This window comes from Lepisosteus platostomus, chromosome 5, assembly GCF_059453375.1.
Source record: "Lepisosteus platostomus isolate fLepPlt1 chromosome 5, fLepPlt1.hap1, whole genome shotgun sequence".
Classification (NCBI taxonomy): domain Eukaryota; kingdom Metazoa; phylum Chordata; class Actinopteri; order Semionotiformes; family Lepisosteidae; genus Lepisosteus; species Lepisosteus platostomus.
Genome location: NC_142615.1, coordinates 56,189,444 through 56,201,302, shown reverse-complemented (window position 1 = coordinate 56,201,302; position 11,859 = coordinate 56,189,444). Strand labels below are relative to the sequence as shown.

At 40.1% G+C, this 11,859-nt stretch overlaps 1 non-coding gene across 1 annotated transcript; it reads left to right on the top strand.

The window, feature by feature from the left end:
• Positions 1-5,715: 5,715 nt before the first annotated feature.
• Positions 5,716-5,787, top strand: trnaw-cca (transfer RNA tryptophan (anticodon CCA)). The gene has a single exon. It is a non-coding gene; the product is annotated as a tRNA-Trp (tRNA).
• The last annotated feature ends 6,072 nt before the right edge of the window (positions 5,788-11,859 follow it).

The window sequence follows — 11,859 nt, the reverse complement described above, 5'->3', positions numbered from 1 at the left end:
ACGTATACTAGAATTTCATTGTAGACCAGTTACGGAGCACATTTATACGTCTAAAGTATGCGTTTAATAGTCGTATATTCTACTTCTTTTGCCAACTGGGATGTGCCGATTTTAATTTAACAAAGCTAGATACACAGTTTGTTTCTCGAAAGCGTGTTATGTAAAAAAGATACTTTGCTAAGGATACAACGGGTGTATAAATGAATTCTCCTGACAGCCAGTTGAAGATAAAATTCCACACGTGAAAATGGTTTTCTTGGACATTGACAGGTACTTAATTGTTTACTTGTAGTTCCACATGAGTAAAATAGATATTTCCTGCAAATTTCAAGAGGGCTTGCGAAGAAATCCCATCAAGCTTTAGCAGAGATTATGGTTACAGCGGAACAGTCTGAAGCTCGTCCCTTAGTGGGTTTGAACCACCAGCCCTTCATTTAACAGCTGCACAGAGACACACTCCCGTTGCTTTTTGCTGTTCACACGTTTGTAGTTAAAGAATTATAAAATACTGACATTTTCCTGCCAGCCGGCAGTATTTCTTCTGCACTGACCATGAATAACCAATAACTTTATTTCATCTTTCGCAGTCTGTAATCCACAGAAAATGAAGTGAATACTTGTATTAAGCTAAATCAAGCCGACGGAGATGCACTGCCGTTGTTTTTCTCCACTTTTCGTTAAAAGGAGAAAAATCACTGACATTTTCTTGCGGTATTTCTTCTGTCCTGATTTGCAAGACTTATATTTTATATAAGTTGTATGAATTTCTTGAAGTTCAGAAACAACTTGTTCCACAAAGGAAATGAACACTTGGTTCAAAGTAAATCAAGACGTATGTATCTCTCGCTGCGTGTGCTCTTATCTGTCCATCTCTCTACTTTTCTCTCACTCTGACAGTCTGTGCAGAGTTTCTGAAGGGGATGTAACACCACTTGGCAAACAGAAAAATTATCAGAGGCAGAATAAAAAATCATTATTCTCTTCTCAGTCAGATTCACAGCTCAGAGACAATCGGAAGGAAGCTCCATACTTCTTTTTATCCGTCAATCCAGAACCAGAGGACATTCAGACAATCAGTGCTGTTACATGAATAATATCAGGCAGAACAGCCTGGACTCAGGTTACATCTCCCCATTTTCTCCTTCCTCACAGCCACTTAGAGACAGAGAAGAGCTCCTGGTTCTCCTCTCTGTGAACTGGGCTCAAGACTCACTGATCTGTCAGCTGTGGACTCTGTTCCAGGTCAGAAGCAAGAAGCTTCTATTAACCCTTTCCAGGACCTCCAGCCCTTCAGTATTACTTTCTTTACTGTATGTCAGTCTCCAAACATGTTTTATAAATGTTTTATAACACACGTGAGTGTGGAATTATCTTTTTATGTAATAAACACAAGTAGTGACACTTTGGTCAGTACACTGTATATTGATTATTAGTAGCCAATGGGCCGATGGTCGTGTCTACAGTAGTGACCAGTTGACCAGTCTGTAGCTCTCAGCAGTGGGACTCAGATCACACAGAAGAAGGCCTGTCTGTGTGTGATTCCACACCAGCCCAGGGAATCACCAGCTCTCATATGTCTCTCACAGGTGTCTCACAGTCTTATAAATTTACAATTAGATGAATTATTGTAACAGGTAATCAGACTACCTATGGAACTGAGAGCAGGCTGGAAATAAAACCTCCTGGCTTCTATACTCTGATGATTCGTTTAAAACATTTAAAAGCACTTATTACAGGGACTTGTGCTCGTTCTCTACTGCTCCACACGGGTACGCCTTGTAACACATTAATCTGTGAAGTAAACTATTTTTTTTCCTGTTTAATGAATTTCATTCCTTGGTTTGTCGCTCTCCTTTTACAACTGTTATGATTCGCTTCTCTTCACAGCCCGGTGTGTTCTTTTTTGGGGGGGATGTTATATCTGTAAGAAAAGCCCCCCAGGCTCCAGACAGGAGTCTCCTCCAGCGGAGACGCGCTCTGCTCTGTTACAAAGAGCGCTGTGACATCACAGACACCAGCCTGAGCGCCTGGATCAGAGAGCAAGACCGCGGGAGGCACAGGGTGCGCACGGAGGAGAGTTATTGATCACTTATCTATCGAAAACCAATTAATTCAATTAAAAAACCGTAGAATAAACAATTAGCTTCACCGATTGGTGAGTACTGATTCTTTTTCTGGTTTTGATCCTGTTCTAAATATCTAGAAAACAGTCAATAAAGACTGTATCGATCAATTACTGTAGTGCGTTTAGTGTAAAAAATGTTCAAACCGAAATTAAACAATGATTATTCTTATTATTATTTAGGTAACTGTATCCTAGAGCTAAAAAAATATATTCCAAGTTGATAAATGTATGTAAGTAACAGTTTACATGTATTTTTTCCAGTGTTTATAAATCATAAGTATGGTAACCACGGGGACAGGCGCCATGTCACTGTGCGCGTCTAGGTGTATCGCGTTCGTCACAAAGAGTGATGTGACGTCATGGGTAGCAACAAATACTAATACTAGTGTATTCATATTAATATTAATGAGAGTACAACTGGTTGTTTTAATGCTAGTGTTCATGTGAGTATTAATGATGATAGCGCTACTGATAGTTTTAGTTTTAATGTTCATATTCATGTTAATATTAAATATAATTATAGTGTTACTGTTAGAGAATTAACAGTAGTAGTAGTAGTTTTAATACTACTGTTATTCTAGCATTACTGTTATTCTCTTTGGGGGAATTAAAAGCACATGTGGCGAGTGACCTCGTGGTGCAACGGTAGCGACATCATGTCCGACTTTAGAGACAGTGATATCAGAGAATGGAAGTTTCAGACCTTGTTTTTTTTTACAGGTTCAAGCAAACCTGAAAGTTAGAAAGTGTTTGGTCACTTTTGTATGAAAAAGTGTCTGAAGCCTGTAATTATAATTTGCCCTTTTTTAATTGTGGTTGAAATCCACTCCCATGTACCAAGACCTTACAGTATATTCATGTTTACTTAAATGACTAACTATTGGACTATTGGACATTAGTTGGTGTTTTTTTTTTTGTAACGATTTGCTATTTCATGCAGGAAAGAAAGGAACCCAGACCCAACGTTTGCTTTCAGGTGGGGTTCATTTACATAACGGACATCTATTTCTGAGGAGCCTGATTTGAATCACACAACCCCCGGTAGAAGTCGAATCGACAATCATATAAACCGAAATCAGACGCGTTATCCATTAAACCACTAGCCCGTCACGTAAATTAATTGCACCATGGTGAGTTCAGTGCCGCTACTAGTAATACCCCACCCCCATCTTAAATTTCTAAGTGAGAAACGTGTTTTCTACATTTTTTTTTAGTTTTAAAAAATCATCACTTTTAAGCAGACAAAGCCTTTATGTATCGCTCTGAATTTCTAATTGATTTAGAATTCCAAGACAATAGCGTTTCGTTCCACAGCGGCGTGAAATGATCACGTCTTTCACTCTACTTCTCTCTAGTAGTAAAGCAGATCTTGCTTGGTGAGCATTTCCTCCGGTAAATTAGGTCACTTTTCATGTTAACTCACTTCTTCTAAACACAACATTTCCCGGTGCATGTTTTCTCCATGAAAAAAGACATTTTCCCTTACATGATTTCTCGTTTTGTTTCATCAAAGTGTACAGAAAGAAGAAAGAAAGGAAAAGTGTCGTTAATGAACTCTGTCCCCCTTGGGAGATGTCAAGCGCATTGGACATGAAAAGTGCCCAATAAAAGCCATTTCTCTTCGTTTCTCTTATGGTCAGGGCTCCTGTTCCGTGTAAAGGAGGCAGCTTGCTCAGCCGGCAGACTCAGGGCTTCGTGAATGCAGATGGCTCAGAGCGGTGTGTCCAAGCGGCTATAAAAGAGGAGAATTCTGCCGGCACCGTAGCTGAGTCGGTTTAAGTACCTGTCTCGTTAACTGGAGATCCTGGCTCCACATCCCAGCTGTGCCTTTCTTCCTGTCTTTTTGTGCAGAAACTACCATCTTGGACAACCGCATAGGGCTTGATTTAGTTTAAAGCATGAATGCATTTCCTTTCTGCAACAACTTGTTTTTCAAGAAATTCATACAGCTTGTGAAAAATGAAATGTAATTCTTGGCTATCAGAGCAGTAGGAATATTGCCGACTGGCAAGAAAATGCAAGCAATGTTTATTTTTTGACCGGAAAGGTGCGAATGGAGAAAAGCCTCTCTCATCAGTCTCTGTGGCGCAATCGGCGAGCACGTTTGGCTGTTAACTGAAAGATTGGTGGTTCAAACCCACCCAGGGGCGATCTTCTTATTATTGTCAATGTAAACACTGTCTCCGCTAAAGCCGAAACCTTAACCCTCTTCATATTTGCAGAAAATGCGAGTCTTTTGCCCGTGTCCAACAACAACACTTGAGACCGGGGAAGTCCAATAGTGATCAACACCGCAACTCCCCAGAAATCCATATTCACCCTTGAAAAAGTATCTTTGAATGGCTGGCGGGAGATATCATTTATACTCCTGTTGCGTCCTCTGCTAAAAGAGTTTAGAAATATAACGCAGATTTGTTTGAGAATTTGACAAGCACTGTTACAGTACGTTAGCACTGTGAAGTTGGATGTTGATATTTTGATATATTTACCTTAATTTTAACATAAATGTAAACATACATGCTGTACAATCTATGCTGTACAATCAAACACAGGTATATTTTGAGACTCATGCTGATCGTCCTGTGGATCCAAAAGAAAATTTTAAAGCTGATACATTTTCGATTGGAATTTGCATCTAGCTACAACGTCCCTGGATAAGAGATTTTATTAGTTGCGTGCAATCGGTATCGTTTACTTTATGTATGGTAGTGGAAATAGTTTTAAAAATGTTTTCTAAAGAAGATTGTATTGCCAGGACCTGCCTTTAGTGCTCAGTAGCGATGACGCTGTTGATATAGATGGAGAAGAAATGTAAGATGAATTGATGATCTAAGCTAAAATAGCCCTAACACGCCTCCTGTAACAGTGTTTGTATTCATAGCAAGTAATATTTTTTTTCAAACCCGAACGTTGCTTTTGCATTAAGTGTTATGTAACCATTAGCGGTTTCGGTAGCTTCTGAAGACCGCACTTTTCCAAACTGAAGCCTATAAGAACATTATTCAAGACACACCATGGCCCAGAATCATGCATCGGGACAAAGATTAACATCCACTGAAAGTACTCCCAAATAAAAGATTTGACCAAAAAATTAAAAGAGTAGGCAAGTATTAAAACAAAACCATAACTTCTTGACTTCCAACCTCTTTCCTGGTTCAGGCCATGTAAAATGACATATTCAGTGGACTCATGCCAAGGTTGTGAGTTTAAGCCTCACCTGGAGCAGCCTGGTTTTCTGTCTTGACAGGTAAACAGTGTTTTGTGTTATTTGCTAAATGGAGAGAGGATTCTGTGTTAATTGTGCTCCTCCTGGGAGAGGTCAAGATGAGAAGTTCACCAGGCTGGTGGTAAATATCCTGTCCAGGAATATCGGGGCTGTAGGGGGTCAGATCTATAGATGTAGTAAACACATTAGTGGAGACGGTGTGTCTGCTCTCTGTGAGAGAGCCAGGCGGGATGAATAATCTGTGGTCTGGGAAGAAGAGACCCTCGTTGGAAGAGCGGCGCTCCTCACAGGAGAGAATGAAAACAATATTTTTCAGGGACGCTGATTTTTCTCTTTGGGTGAATTAAAAGCACTTGTCGCAAGTGACCTTGTGGTGCAATGGTAGTGCGTCTGATTCCAGATCAGAAGGTTGCGTGTTCAAATCACGTTGAGGTCAGCTGATGTGTTTGCAGGTGCTGCTGGTGTCGAACTCGGAATTTACACCATGCAGTCGGGTTTTAGCTGTACACCACCTAGGTAATCCGAACGAAATAACAGAACAGTACAGAACACCCAGTCAGGAGCTTATGCAGCATTTCATCTTGAACACGACAAGAGAAAAGGCACACTGCACATCCGCGAAACATCACGTCCGACTTTAGAGACAGTGACATCAGAGAATGGAAGTTTCAAACCGCTTTTCTGTTACAGGTTCAAGCAAACCTGAAAGTTAGGGAGTGTTTGGTCACTTTTGTATGAAAAAGTGTCTGAAGCCTGTAATTATAATTTGCCCTTCTTTTAATTGTGGTTGAAATCCACTCCCATGTACCAAGACCTTACAGTATATTCATGTTTACTTAAATGACTAACTATTGGACTATTGGACATTAGTTGGTGTTTTTTTTTTTTTTGTAACGATTTGCTATTTCATGCAGGAAAGAAAGGAACCCAGACCCAACGTTTGCTTTCAGGTTGGCTTCATTTACATAACAGACATCTATTTCTGAGGAGCCTGATTTGAATCACACAGCCCCGGTAGAAGTCGAATCGACAATCTTATAAACCGAAATCAGACGCGTTATCCATTAAACCACTAGCCCGTCACGTAAATTAATTGCACCATGGTGAGTTCAGTGCCGCTACCAGTAATACCCCACCCCCATCTTAAATTTCTAAGTGAGAAACGTGTTTTCTACATTTTTTTTTAGTTTTAAAAAATCATCATTTTTAAGCAGACAAAGCCTTTATGTGTCGCTCTGAATTTCTAATTGATTTAGAATTCCAAGACAAAAGCGTTTCGTTCCACAACGGCGTGAAATGATCACGTCTTTCACTCTACGTCTCTCTTGTAGTAAAGCAGATCTTGCTAGGTGAGCATTTGCTCCGGTAAATTAGGTCACTTTTCATGTTAACTCACTTCTTCTAAACACATTTCCTTGTGCATGTTTTCTCCATGAAAAAAGACATTTTCCCTTACATGATTTCTCGTTTTGTTTCATCAAAGAGTACAGAAAGAAGAAAGAAAGGAAAAGTGTGGTAAATGAACTCTGCCGCCCTTGGGAGATGTCAAGAGCATTGGACATGAAAAGTGCCCAATAAAAGCCATTTCTCTTCATTTCTCTTACAGTCGGGGCTCCTGTTCCGTGTAAAGGAGGCAGCTTTGCTCAGCCAGCAGACTCAGGGCTTACTGAACGCAGGTGTCTCAGAGCGGTGTGTCCAAGTGGCAGTAAAAGAAGAGAGTTCTGCTGGTGTCGTGGCTTAGATGGTTAAAGCGCCTCTTTAATAAACAGGAGATCCTTGGTTTAAATCCCAGCGGTGCCTTTCTTCCTGTCTTCTTGCATCGTTTATTGTTATAGACAACATGCTTCTGCATTAAGTTTAATGGAGGTGTTTATTTCGTTTTTGGCACAACTTGTTTTTCAAGAACTCCACACATCGCGAAAGCTAAAATGCTTGTCTTTGTTATCAGTTCAAAAGAATTACTGCCAGCTGGCAAGAAAATGACAACGATTTTTTTTTTACTTTAGCCAAAAATCTGTGAATGTGGAAAAATATGACATGTGTCAGTTTCTATGGCACACTCAGTCAGGGTGTGCTTCAGTTAAACACAACGTTCGTAGATCAAATGCACCCAGAGACACACTTCGAATTAATCCGATCTAAACATTACCTTCTCTAAATGTGATTGAGTTTCTTTGCACGTCGTTAGCCATCTTGATGTTTTCAGAGATTTTCAACTTTTGACACTAGTCAAACTACAAGTAAATAGTTGAGTACCTATGTCAATATCACCGGGAATGTGAATATAAATGTAAACATCAATATTTCTGCCTTCTCCTGAGAAACACAAGTATAGAGTCAAAACACAATAAATAATGCTAGAAAATTATTCAGTTAACACCCAGATGTGACAAAACACATTTAAGACTTACATCCCCTTTAAATATGTATTTCCTTAATATCAGTTCTCTTCCCTCCCCAGGATACCTGCAAATTCACTATATCATATTAAAAGCTGTGTGTAAGTCTTACATGTGTTCTGTCACATCTGGGTGTTAAATTAATAGATGTGTTGTGTTATTTAATATGATTTGACTCCATGCTTGTGTTTCTCGGGAGAAAGCAGAAATATTGGGGATTTGCGGCTACAGAAAATAATGTGAACTTTACAGGCAAAAGTTAGGTTACGTTAAAGAAACAAAAACTTATTGTCACCCTTTTCAACTTGATTATTTAAGACATTTGTTCGGAATAGTATATCTTCTCGTGTCTGTGGCTGTTATCCTACAATAACGGTGGTGAAATAGCAGGAATGTGCGGAAAGAATCGGAGATAGAACAGAAGACTCATCTAGTCGATAGTAAGGTTGTGTAGGACCGCACACACTTCGATGTCAGTGTTGAGTAGTGTGGTTTAAAAGCTTCTTCACGAACCAGGAAGGAGTAGAAATCTAAAGTCTTCTGATCCGTAATCAGACACGTTATCCATTGTGCCATTGGCGTTTGTATTGCATTCCTATACAGCACCACATTGAGTTCAGAGCCGCTACTAGTAATACATCGCCCCGGTCAAAAGTTTCTTCAATTAGATTCATGTGTTTTGTACGTGTGTCTAATTACTACGTCTTTCATTATGTCTGGTTTAAAATAATGTATCTTAAAAACAGAGAAAGGGTTTATGAGTCTCCCTGAAATTCACACACGAAGAATAAAAAATATCGCGTTTAAAAAGAATACAGAGATGCCGGCGATAGAAAACTTAAGCGCGCGCTATCACTGAACTAAACTCCCGATCGATAAGTTTGCCGGCGGCTTTTTAATTGTGTTAGGAAGAGCAAATAGTCCACAGTGTACATTTTAAAGGTCTGAGCAAAACAATCAGACGTGAGGATTATTCAGAACAGGAGCCTCTACTTCTTTGTATACTGAGCTTTCGGGTGAACGTCAAAGTGAAAGACAAATTCGCAATTCACTTTTTGATTAAGGAACAAGAAAACACCACCCTTCAAACTGGATTCAGACCAGGGACATAAGACATACTCACTGCTTTTTCTACAGTTTTAAGAGCTAGCAACTGAGCTATCGAGAAGTCTAAAATAAACGTTTTGTCACACGCGTAGCCCAATGTAGTGTAGTGTTCCTCTTTATTTAAATCCCAGTTCGACATCAAAATACTCACTCCCATAGTCTCGTTTAGTAGAAGAAATGGACCAGGCTTCTACTCTATAAACGTCAATAGTTCTTATAAAACATTTGAAGGGATATCAGTGCAGGTGGAAATTGACTCTTTTTCTTTATGATTTGGTTTTGATTTTGAATCGTTATATTATTAAGTTTGTGCTTTCTCTGTTTTTATCATATTGTGAACTTATTTTTTAAACAAATGCTTACAAAGGCAAACAGGGCACACAGTACAAGCTACTGTGCACTTTTGGGAGTATACGAGGTTCGATATAAAATCGCAAAAATGTAAAAGGAGAAAATACCCCAGACTGCGTGTAAAGTCCTCCTTGAGGTATGCTTTCAAAATAGCTGCACCAGGCACTTGGAGACAGATAAACATAGGTATTTAAAATTCAGGAATATGAATGGTCAATTGCTTACAGTTGGGTTTTTACGTTTCGTATTTAGCGATTTGTGTATAAATCTTTTAACAATTCATTAAAATGCTAACAATATGTAAAATAAAAACAACAGCAACGTTAAATGGCGGGGAGACGGGCAGTTTTTTTTACAATCAGATTCCAATCTCTAATGCTGTGTTTGAGAGCTGTGTGTGAGAGCTTACTGTACATAACTTTCCTTTTCTCACATTTTCTGAAAACCATTCCAAAGGGGCACCTGTCACGGACGTCCAAAGGGACTAACCATGGGGAGTAGGAGAGTGGAAAAAGACCCATATGCGTAGCGGCGAGACGGGAAAAAGGCCCGGGCTCATTAGTGCAAAGAGTTCAGGAATGCCATATAGAAACCTATGCCCTCAGGGAGCGGACGTGGGGCGCCCTGGTGCTAGGCGGGTCTCAGGACATCCAAACGTCAATGCTGAGCAACGACAGAGTGCAAGACCCGGAAATATATAGCCCAAGGGAAAGAGAGGGACAGGAAGGACAGCAGGCTGGAAACTAGGGACAGGACAGAGAAGGAGCGCCCTCTGGCTGCAGAGGGCGTGACAGTACCCCCCCTTCATGCCAAGCACCCTGTCAAGATGTGAGTCGCTCTTGAATCAGAGCGGGGTGACACGGGCTTCTGTTCTGATATGGTTGTACGAGAAGCAGGAGGAATTGCTTCACTCGTATTGCTTCATGAGCTGAATCAGGAGTGAGACATTTCGTGTGTTTGTGCATATGTCAACGCCTGACCAACATCGTAAAACTAAATTAAAAACTAACATTAAGTTGTCAGAGACATTCATTTATATACAAACAAGAGACAGACAAAGTAATAATTCTTCATTAACTTGTCCTACACTGATCAGACTATTTGAAATTGTCTGATTCAGCCTGTGCAGTTCGTGCTAATTAGAACAACGCCAGTACTGAACCCTCATCACCGAACAGACTATTTAGCACAAGTTCAGCTGCTCGCCAGCTTTGTTACGCACAGTTTTGCATTGCTATTGAGCTCAGAGCAGGAGCTGATCTTCAGACAGTACCGTGTTAAGTAGTCCGCAGCTTCGTGCAAAACAGTTCGACAGTTCATTGCAATTTAGCCAATGTGTTTTCTATAGCTTTCAGCTGCAGTTAATTTACATAAAGAAAATCTACTACTGGTTTAAAAGCAACATGAGTCAGACAGGAGTCAAACCTACAATCTTCTGATCCAAAGTCAGATGCATTATACATTACACCACTGGCCCTAACCTTATGGTGCTCAACAGCACCATAGTGACCTCAGTGCCACTACTAGTAATGCATCACCCCCATCCAAAATTTCTAAGTAAAAAAAAAAACTTTTTCTATACTTGTCTGTTTAAAAATATGATGTCTTTAAAAAAGACAAAGGGCTTGTGTGTCACGCAAAAGTTTTGATTCATTTCGAATGCAAAGTAAAACCATTTTCTTCCAAGAAATCATAAATTTGTCTCATCCTCCACACTATAATCCTCTCTTGTAGTAGTAAAGCATTTTGAATTCAACCGAACAATATATTAAAGGAACAAGTAATAGGTTTATTCCATGCTGAAAGAGAAGAGAGAAAACACAACGTTTCAACTATGAAAACTTCTTCAGGTTTGTTTTCTCTCTTCTCTTTTCAGCATGGAATAAACCTACAGTATTACTTGTTTCTTTGCAGATATGCATGCTGAAGTAGCTATCCACCTGAATATATTAAACGATTCATCTATACGATTAACATAATGTTCTCCTGAATAACTACTCAAAAGAAGCCACAGCTCAGGTGTTAGAGAGATTTGAAATCAGATCGATGGATTTAGAGTCCAGACTGCGAACCGACAGCTGACACAGGTCTTTTACAGAACCGTTCTGATTTTTTCTACTTTGTCCCCGTGACATCATTGTCCTGCTTGCAGCCGAGCCCGACACACAGTACCATCTGGTTTCTGTCGCTGGGCGCTCACCCTGTGGTCCATGTGGGTCCTAATGCCCCAGTATAATGACGGGGACACTAAACTGTAAACAGGTGCCGTCCGTCGGCTGATAAGTAAAACTGAGGTCCTGACTCTCTCTGGCCTTTAAAAATCCCAGGTCATCTCTTGAAAGAGTAGGGGTGTAACCCCAGCATCCTGGCCCAATTTTCCAATGGCCCTTACCAGTCATGGCCTCCTAATAATCCCCATCTATGGACTGGCTTCATTACTCTGCTCTCCTCCCCACTGATTGTTGATGTGTGGTGAGCATTTTGGCCACAGTATGGCTGCCGTTGCATCATCAAGGTGGGGCTGCACATTGGTGGCGGTAGTGGGATTCCCCATTACCTGTAAAGCACTTTGAGTGGAGTATCCAGAAAAGCGCTATATAAGTGTAAGTGATGATGATAATAATAATAATTATTATTATTATGTAAATTGC